This window comes from Macrobrachium nipponense, chromosome 13, assembly GCF_015104395.2.
Source record: "Macrobrachium nipponense isolate FS-2020 chromosome 13, ASM1510439v2, whole genome shotgun sequence".
NCBI classification, from domain to species: domain Eukaryota; kingdom Metazoa; phylum Arthropoda; class Malacostraca; order Decapoda; family Palaemonidae; genus Macrobrachium; species Macrobrachium nipponense.
The window spans coordinates 61,181,277-61,191,974 of record NC_087206.1 but is presented as its reverse complement, the minus strand read 5'-3'; positions in this window follow the sequence as shown (position 1 = coordinate 61,191,974).

Genomic DNA, 10,698 nt, shown 5'->3' with positions numbered 1-10,698 from the left:
TTGGGATGAAGCTGACTTTCTCCATGTTGCCACATCAGATGAATTCTTCATTTACACAGTCAGGAAGCCAAATCATAAAAACTACATCACTTGGACTGTAAAGTTGGATGATATCAGCTATGATGTGCGCTATCGCCAAGTTGTGACATTTCCTGAATGTTTGGGAATTTTTCTCTGTTTCACAGCAAAACGGTTAATGTGGATCATAAAAGAAAAAGGACAGTCATGGAATGGCGAATACTTCATCAGAGAAAATGTGCTTACAGATGGAGTATTTCCTTTCCTCAAAGATCCTGAAAATGTGTTATCTGTTGAAGAAGTCACATTTTTGCACGATAAGGCATCATGTTTCAAGGCTCTTCAGACACAAGAGCTTCTTCAAAACAGTGGTATCGATGTCTTCTAGTCAAGTAAATTTCCAGGTAGCTCCCCTGACCTTTATGTGTATGAAAACATTGGTAATATCTTAAAGGGTCGTGTTGAAGTGCGCACAGTGAACTATGAAAAGAGGTGACCAAAGTGCTCAGGGAAATGGAGTTTGAGTCTCAGCCTTTTTACGATTTGCTGAAATCATACCCCCTCAAGAATGTAGGATGTGGTACAGGCAGATGGAGGCCACACAAAATATCAAATACTCAGAGAGAAACTTAAATAAATACCTGTTCTGAATTACTTTTGTTTTTGTCCATATCAATTTTAGTTTATGTTGTAGAGGGGGCCTCTTAATTTCGATGATGATTTTGAAATTATATTTACTGTACAGGTATATATTTTAGGATTGTTCTAAAGGTAGTGTTTGAGTTACGATAATTCGTCTTACGATAATCCGATTTTACGATGGGGTTAGCAATTAAAACTGAAACAAAAAAAGTTGAAAATACGTCTTACTAAATTTCGCGTGCAACGAGTGCAGGAAGCAGCGCACTGCGGTGTATGATAAGTTGGTCCGAGAGCAAGAGGCTGGCGTAGGTATGGCCAACGACCTCACTTGCTCTCGCTCTGAACCAAGTAAGATTAGGTCAGTGCTCGTTTGTTATTTTTGTGCGTTTTTTGTAAGTAAACTAAAAAACTGTCTCCCAAACAACCAAATAGGTCTCCTGCTGGTAGTGCGAGAATGAAGCGGCAGTCTATCACTTTGGAGCAGAAATTGAAGATAATAAACCAGCGTGAAGGTGGAAAGGCAGTCATGGTTAATGCACGTGACAAACGTTTATCTCGATTGATGGTATCCACCAACCTTAAAGACAAGAAACGTGTAATGGATGCTGTAAGGGCATCTGCTTCTGTTCATTTGATGGTTATTCCAAAGAAAAGGATAGGGCCTTTGGAAGAAATGGAGCAGTTACTGGTCATGTGGATGAAGGACCAGATACAAAAGAGTATGCCACTATCCCTTTTGACCATTCAGACAAAGGCTTGCATGCTTTTAGAAGAATTTGCTAAGTTTAAGGATGCTTTACACAAGATTGTCGTTAATGAAGGATACTTACCAGAGCAAATAATGTCGATGAAACTGGACTTTATTGGAAGCGTATGCCTCAATGGTCTAACATCTACAAAGAAGCAACAACGATGCACAGATTTAAGGCATACAAGGATCAATTGACTCTTCTGCTTGGGAGGAAATGTGGCTGGGTATAAACTTAAGCCCTTTATGATTCATCACTCAGAAAATCGGAGGGCATTAAAAAGCATTGACAAGCTTACACTTCCTGTGCATTACCGTCATAATAAAAAAGTGTGGATGACTGCAATGCTGTTTGAAGACTGGTTTGTTCTTTGCTTCATTCCAGAAGTGAAAGATTATTGTAGGAAAAATAACTTCCCCTTCAAAATTCTGCAGATTCTCGCCTAGCTCCTGGCCACCCTCAACACATTGGAGATATATTAATGAGAATGTAAAACTTGCGTGTCTGCCTCCAAACACAACTTCTCTCATACAACACATGGATCAGAGCGCTGTGGCTGCATTCAAGGCGTATTTCTTCGGAACACGTTTGTGCAGGCTGTTCAGGTACAGATAATGAGAAAGATCTCAGAACTTTCTGGAAAGAATTCAGTGTTCTGAACTCCATTATGAACATTGGAAGGGCGTAGAAGGAGGTAAAGAAAGAGTGTATGAATGGGGTCTGGAAAAATCTGCTAAAAGTGTATGTGAACTCACTTAAAGGTTTCAATGACAATGAAGAAGTTGTGGAAATCAATAAAAAGATCTTGATACCTGAGAAAAGTTTAGATTTAGAAACTGATGAGGAAGATATCCAAGAACTTATAGATGTGCAAGACGTAGAGCTAACAGCAAGAGGATTTAATTGCGCTTGCAGAAGAGAAAAAAAAGGGCAGAAGAGGAAGAAGAAATAAAAGAAGAATCAGAGCAAATGTTTACAACAAAAAAACTGGCAGAGGCATTTGCCTTATTTGAACAAGGACTGAAACTTTTAAGTGAAATGGATGGGGACAAGGAACAGTTTGCCAAAGTTCAGAGGGCACATCAAGACAATGTTGCATGTTATCGATTAATTTACGATGAGTGAAAAAAATGCACTATGCAACCTACAATGGATTATTTCTTCAAGAGAATGACTCCAGTACCTTCACCTTCCCCCAGCCTACCCCCTTACTTGAGACTCGATCCTTTAAGTCTCGTAACAGTTATTTCCTCGAAACACCTTAACTAACAGAACAAGAAATACTATCTGAAGAGGAGCGAATTGATGATCCTACTGCTATATCATCCTCCTCCTCTTCCGATTTTTAGTTATATGTAGCCATGAACAGTCTGACACCATTCATGTATGCCGACAACGGACCAAATCCTGGTGAGTACCCCTTACATTCCAGTCTGATTCTTGTTCTTATTAATAAATTTCTTTTCGTACTTAATTATCATAGGTCAATCTGCATTGAAGCTCCAGAATTAGTTGATATTAATAATTACAATACCATACGTATATGTACTATAGGTATACCGTGTAGTGCAGGCTTGTCTACCATATACGTGTATATGGTACTGATTACCTTAGTGTAAGCTAGGCTATATTTGAGATACGATTTTTCCAACTAACGATGGGTTTTTCGGAACCTAACCCGACCGTAAGTAGGAGAACACTACCTGTATTGTATAGAGTACCTAAAATACATAAGTAGTTTAGAATGATGGGACACTAACATTTGTCCAAACAGGTAACTAGGTTTGTTACGTCATGTTAATATTTTCGTGATGACATACAAATACATTTATTATAAAAAAAATTATTTACTACATTAAGTTCTTGGTTTGTCATATTGTGGTAGTCTTTATTGTCTCCCAAAATTTATAAAAAATTCTTCTGCTGTTTCTCTTTCTCTCTCTCAGTAAAATATCTATAATATATCATTTCACTTACAGTATATAGTATCCATGTATAGTAGTACTGCATTGATGTGGTCACCATAAACATATTCAAAATCCATCTGAATTTCTTACGTAGGCAAATTAAAATCTCCAGGTTTTTTTTATGTGATGACGTATAATATCTCTCTCTCTCTCTCTCTCTCTCTCTCTCTCTCTCCTTCTTCCTCTCTTCTCTTCTCTCTCTCTCTCTTCTCTCTCTCTCTATGAAATATGAATTATGCATAACAAACTTATATGTGCAAAATTATAAATATTACATTAATAAAGTACTTTCTTATAGCAACTATGTTATTTTCCTAAAAAGCGCCTTCAGCTGATTCTCAAGAGCGTAAACAAGACAAAAATACACCTTGATTACTGTATTTTGTTGTATTTATACATTAATATTACAGTATGGTACTTTAATTAGTACAGTAAATAATTTTTTATTATAATACACTATTCATTCATGAAATATTGTTTTGTGCTGCAGCCATAACAGTACTATACATATCCTTTTAATGGAAATAATATAAACTATTGTACCATAAACAAATCCAGCAAGCTCAGACAGATCATATGTTTTGCTTTGTCTGATTTATTGTGCCATATTTCATTACAAGTTTAGTTGAGTATGATCACCACACGCGCTATTACAGTACACAAGAGAATAAGGGGTCCAATGTAAATCTTTTTCATGCACTTAAGATCCAGTGTAAACATGTCAACAATCATACTCTCTCTCTCTCTCTCTCTCACACACACACACACAATCGGACCCACACACTACTGATTCCTTTGATTACTATTATCTTCGTAAAATGTGAATAAAATTGATTTTGCTATCAACCTTTGCCTACTGCAACCATTTCAGTTTCTTCAAAGGGTTCCTGTCTCTCCTCCCTCCATCCCCCAAGCTGACAGTGCACCATTTTCACCAGTTTGTAAATTGTACAAGGAAGTAAAATTTTTTTGAAAATTTTACTTCCTTTACACTCTTAATTCAACTTTTGAACACATTAATAAGAGGAAAAATGTGTAAAGGGGGACTTTTTGGGTCGGCTGGAATGAATTAACCTGATTCCTTTGATTTCTTATGGTGATATTTGTCTCATATTTCGAACAAATCGTATTTCAAATAGCCTTCTGGAACGGATTAAGTTTGAAGTCTGAGGTACTACTGTATTTATTTACAATCTCTTTAAATTATGAAAGCATCGAGTTTAAACAAACTAAATGTGGATCATAACACATCTTAATATGTCTTGTATTGCAGCCTTCACTGTACCTTGAGAACTAGTATCAGACATGCCGAAATCCAATGAACTCATAACTAAGACATCTAATCCTTAGGCAAAATTGACTATTTCGATAACTAATTCCTGTCTGTAGCTAAATATTTCTGAAATGGCTACCAAAATGAAGAATTTATGATAAAACAAAGTTTTATGAATACTTACCTGGCAGTTATATATATATAGCTATAGTCTCCATCGGTCCGGCAGATTTTTCAAAACTCGCGGCAACCGCCGAGTGGTAGGTGTTTGGTTAGGTGGTTAACAACCCTTACAGGGTGGTACTTGGAACCATTCATTTTCTATTCCTCAGATCAATCTCTTGCCCAACCTGTCTCCTGAGGGGAGGTGGGTGGGCCTTAAAATATATATATAACTGCCAGGTAAGTATTCATAAAACTTTGTTTTATCATAAATACTTCATTTTTATGAATAGAACTTACCTGGCAGTTATATATATATAGCTGATTCACACATTTGGAGGTGGGTGAAAGACAGCCAACATCGTTGGGAAACAACTAAAAGTTGTAGGTAATAACCTTGATTCCTTACCTGCTAAGGTAGCTGACTTCAAAGGTTCCTGCCTCTTGAGTCGCTTTCCCTTAGGAGCGCCAGCCAGGATGAGACCTGTTATGCTGAAACTACTCAATCGAGTCTGTCAAACGGGGCGAGACCAACAACGTGACTAGACTTCTGTACTACCTATTCCCCTTCCAATTATCTGCAACCTTACTCAACCCAACCACCTAACCTTGCAGACTAGATATCTACCTATCTAGCTAGACTGAGGGTGCTGGCCCAACCAGACCACTCCTCAGACAACCATAAAAACACAAACCTCAAATAAAAGGTGTATCATACTAAAAGTTAAGGTTGAGGGGAGGTAGTAACTCCTTCGCCCAATAACGAAGACGTAGCTACGTATGGGCCCAGAGAGTAGCACTTCTCGTAATCTACTCTTACCTCTCTGAGGTAATGAGAAAGCGAAAAACAGAGTTGCTTCCTCCAAAATGTCGAGTCCATAATTTGTCTAACTGACATATTCTTCTGATATGCCAATGACGTTGAAATCGCCCTCACTTCGTGGGCCTTCACTTTTAATAGACCGAAGTTCTCCCTCCTCACATAAGAGATGAGCTTCTCTAATTGTCTCCCTCAAGAAGAATGACAATGCATTCTTCGAGAGGGGCCTTTGAGGATCCTTAACGGAGCACCATAATGCACTGGATGATCCTCTTAAATTTTTTGTTCGTGACAAATATGCCCTGAGAGCTCTAACTGGGCAGAGGAGTCTCTCCTCCTCTTGACCCACTAAGTTTGTGAGGAGTTAGGGACCTCAAACGTCCTCGGCCAGGGTTTTGGATGGGTTCTCATTCTTAGCGAGGAAGTCGAGCCTTAAAGAACAAACTGCTCCGTCTTGACTGAAGCCTACCTGCTTCTCCATCGCTTGAATCTCGCTGACCATTTTTGCTGTGGCGAGAGCCATCAGAAATAACGTTTTCTTAGTTAAATCTCTAAGGGTCGCTTGCGAGATAGGCTCAAACTTCCTGCCGCATAAAAATTTCAAAACCACATCCAAATTCCAAGCCGGGGGTCTTATCGTGTGCTTAGTCGTTTCAAACGACTTCAAGAGATCCTTCAAGTCCGTATTTTGAGATAACGCCATGCCTCTATGCCTAAATACTGCTGAAAGCATGCTTCTATATCCTTTTATAGTGGATACGGCCAGCTTAGATTCTTGTCTGAGGAACAGCAGAAAATCAGCAATCTGGCTCACAGAGGTAGTGGTTGAGGACACTTTAGTTTCGTTTACAAACCAAAGATCGAAACACCTCCCACTTCGATTGGTAGACTCTCTGAGAAGATACCCTCCTCGCTCTTGCGATTGCTCTTGCAGCTTGCGCAGAAAAGCCTTTCGCTCTGACAAGCTTCTCGATAGTCTGAATGCAGTCAGTTGTAGAGCAAGGGGGTTTTGATGATACCTCTCGAAGTGGGGCTGTCTGAGAAGCTTTGGACTTGGAGGAAGGCTTCTTGGAAAGTCCACTAGCATCTCCACTACCTCTGTGAACCACTCTCTTGCTGGCCAGAATGGCAGCTATCAGGTCATTCTTCCTGTCTCGAGAAGGGCGAATTTCTTGATGACCAGATTGATGATCTTGAACGGGGGAAACGCATAAGTGTCTATCCCTGTCCAGTCCATCAAGAAAGCGTCCACTGCTATTGCTTCCTTGTCCGGAACCAAGGAGCAGTAGTTGGGGATTCTCTTGTTCTTGTTGGAGGCGAAGAGATCTATCGATGGCCTCCCCAATAACTTCCACAGTTCCTGGCTAACCTGAAGATCGAGGGTCCACTCTGTTGGAAGGACTTGCCCTTTTCTGCTGAGCATGTCTGCCCTCACATTCTTCTGTCCCTGTACAAATCTCGTTAACAGATTTATTCCATTCTCCTTCGCCCATAGAAGGAGTTCCTTTGCTGCTTCGTATAGGGACAGAGAATGAGTTCCTCCTTGCTTTCTTATGTACGCCAGGGCTGTGGTGTTGTCTGAGTTGACCTCTACTACCTTCCCCGAGACCACTTCTTTGAAGGCTTTTAAACCTAAACAGAAATGGCCATCAATTCTTTCTTGTTGATGTGCCATCCTTTCTGCTGCACTTCCCAAGATGCCCGATGCTTCCTTGTTCCCAGTGTTGCTCCCCAACCTGACTCCGAAGCGTCTGAGAACAACACTAGGTCTGGGTCTTCTTGAATAGGGATATTCCCTTCCCCTCAATTTTTGCGGGATCCAGCCACCAACTCAACTGTCTTTTGACGTTTGCTGGAATGGGAAAGGAAAATGAGTCCTCCTGATTCTTCCTGTCCCAGACTCATGAGAGGAAGTGTTGCAACGGTCTGAGGTGCAACCTTCCCAGAGAGACAAACTGCTCGAGCGAGGAGAGGGTGCCCAGCAGACTCATCCAATCCCTCGCCAAGCACTTCTCTCTTCCTAGGAATTGCTGCACTTTTTCGAGGCACTTGATCTGCCTCTCTTGAGAAGGAAAAGCCCGAAAAAGAGCTGAGTCCAGAACTATCCCCAAATAGAGAATAGTCTGACTCGGTTCCATCTGGGACTTCTCTTTGTTTATGATAAGACCCAGTTCTTGGGTCATGAGAAACGTCTTGTGCAAGTCCTCCAGACACTTGCTCTTCAATCGAGATCTTATCAGCCAGTCGTCCAGGTATAGTGATACTCTTATCCCTTCTTGATGAAGCCAAGCAGCCACGTTCAACATTACCCTTGTGAAGACTTGAGGGGCTGTGCTGAGGCCGAAACATAGGGCTCTGAATTGGAAACATCTGTCCTGAATCACGAATCTTAGAAATTTTCTTGAATTCGGGTGGATGGGGATATGAAAATAGGCGTCTTGCAAGTCCAGAGACACCATCCAGTCCCCTGGACGGACTGCTGCCAGCACCGACTGAGTTGTCTCCATAGTAAATTTGGTCTTCTCTACAAAGACGTTCAGTGCGCTGACATCTAGTACGGGTCTCCATCCCCCCGAATTCTTGGGTACTAGAAACAGGTGATTGTAAAAGCCTGGGGATTCTAGTTCCAGAACAGGTTCTATGGCTCCCTTTCCCAGCATCTGGTCTACTAGATCTAGGAGAGCCGCTTGTTTCGTGGCGTCCGAGTCATTGAGCCACTAAGGCCCTTGGTGTTCTCGAAAGAGGGGTGGCTTTTTTCAAGAAAAGGGAATCTTGTAACCCTCCCTGACGACTGAGAGAGACCAGGTGTCCGCCCCCCTTTTCTTCCAGGCCTGCCAAAAGTATGACAGCCTTGCTCCTACTGCTGTCTGGAGGACTTGTGACTCACTTTCTAGCACGGGATCTAAACGATCTCCTGCTTGTTCTTGCGCCTGTCTCTTGTCTTCTACCTCTGAAGTCTGTCCTGGTCGGAGCCCTACCTCGAAAGGGCTGTAAGACCTTCTTTTCCTCCTTCTTTGCCAAAGCCTGAGTCCCCGGTAGGCCCTTCCTTACGGAGCGAGTCAGAAGGTCCTGAGTGGCTTTCTGCGTTAGCGAATGGGTAATATCCCTGACCAGAGATTGAGGAAAAAGGTGTTCCGAGAGAGGAGCGTAAAGAAGTTCCGCCTTCTGAGCAATCGTAACTCCTTTGGTCGCGAAGGAGCACAACAGCGACCTCTTCTTCAAAATCCCCGTTGTAAACAGGGAAGCCATCTCGTTTGCTCCATCCCTCAACGCTTTGTCCATACAGGCCATAATACTAGTCAAATCCTCCATTCCTGTGGCCTGTATGGGTTCTGCTTTCCTGGCTAGAGCCCCAAGGGCCCAGTCCAAAAAGCTGAATACCTCGAAAGAACGAAATATTCCTTTAATGAGGTGGTCTAACTCCGTCATGGACCACATCACTTTAGCCGAATTGAGAGCATGTCTCCTGGAAGAGTCAACAATCCCTGGGAGGAGGCAGGTACTCCCAGGCCAAGAGCTTCTCCAGTCTCGTACCACATTCCCGCCTTAGATGCCAGCTTCGTCGGAGGAAAAGAAAAGGTAGTCCTCACTGCTTGTCTTTTTTTCTTTTAGCCAGTCCCCGATTCTAGCCATCGACTTCTTAGCCGAAATCGACAACTTCATCTTGATGAAGGAACGACTGTTTCTGTGACTTTTTTCTCACAAACTGCGACTGAGGAGAACGGGGAGCCGCTGGTTTAAACTCCTCTCCATACAATTCAAGTAGGGAGCGAGAAAGCACTTTATAATCCGCAGCCGCAATAGAAGGTTTATCCTCATCTTCCGATATTTCTTCTAACTCTAGACTTCCTTCCATCTCTTTATCCATGTGGGTAGAAGGAACTAGTTCGGAAGCTCTATGTTTATCCAAATTGCAGTGTGTACCTTCATCAAACTCTTCCCGATGAACAACTGCGTCCGAGGAAAATTTCCGATCGTCGGAAGTATCCTGTCGTCGTGAACTGGAAGCGTCCTTACGTGAAGAAGTCAAAAGTGTCCTGGCACCGAGAGGTAGGTAAATCCTGAGGCTGATCACTAGCTGCGTCCTTATATCGAGAGCTAGACGTGTCTCGATGTCGGGAGGTGGATGCGTCCTTCCGTCGAGAGCAGGATGCATCCTGCCGAAGAGCACTGTTAGTTTGCTTTCACCGAGAGATATAAGCGTCCTGACGCCGCGGGCTGGATGCGTCCTGACGTCGATAGCTGGGTGCGTCCTGCCGTCTAGAACTGGATGCGTCCTGGATATGCTCACTGGATGCGTCCTGTGCGTGAGCGCTGAATGCGTCTTGTCCGTGAGCGCTGCATACGTCCTGGCGTCCCACTTTGAAGTCTTCTCGTTGAGCGAACGACTGTCGGGAACACGAACCGACGTTCTCCCTGAGAGGAGACCTGAAGGTGTCGTCGTGCCGAGCAACCAAGTCCGTATCTCTACGTCTAGAAGAAGGAGAAGAGAGGCGACGAGAACTAGGCCTAACCTGGTGTCGCGATTCGGGAGAAGTAGCTTGAACGGAGCCAGATCCCTCACAGTGCCGAGAGACGGAAGGTTTAGCGAGAGGAGAGAGCCGTAACTTCCTTACATCGCGCGAACGGTGCTGATCAACATCCTGACGAGTTGCGGAACCCCGCTCCTTCTTACGAGCTGTCGAAAACTCTACCGGAGTTTCCTCCCTTGATCTCTTCACCGGTAGCTTGTCGATCCTTCTTACGTCTAGCCGACCGGGGAGGAGGACGGCTAAAGGCTTCCACTAGCGAAGTCAGTTGCTCCTGCATGACAGTCATGAAAGATCTCGCTACCGCTGCTGGGTCCTGCGGTTTCGAAGGGGACAGGTGTCGAGAAATACTGGAAGACGGAGACGGTTCTCTAGAGCGTTCCTCATAATCCGAAGGAAAAGGAGATCTCTCTTGCCTCCATGCGTCCTGTGGAGAATCATCCTCTCTAGATCTCGCCTTTTTCACAGGAGAGGCGTCCAAGTCGTCGTCCGAAGGAAACGGTTCCGGGCTACTCCATCTACTCGATGGCGAGCGATA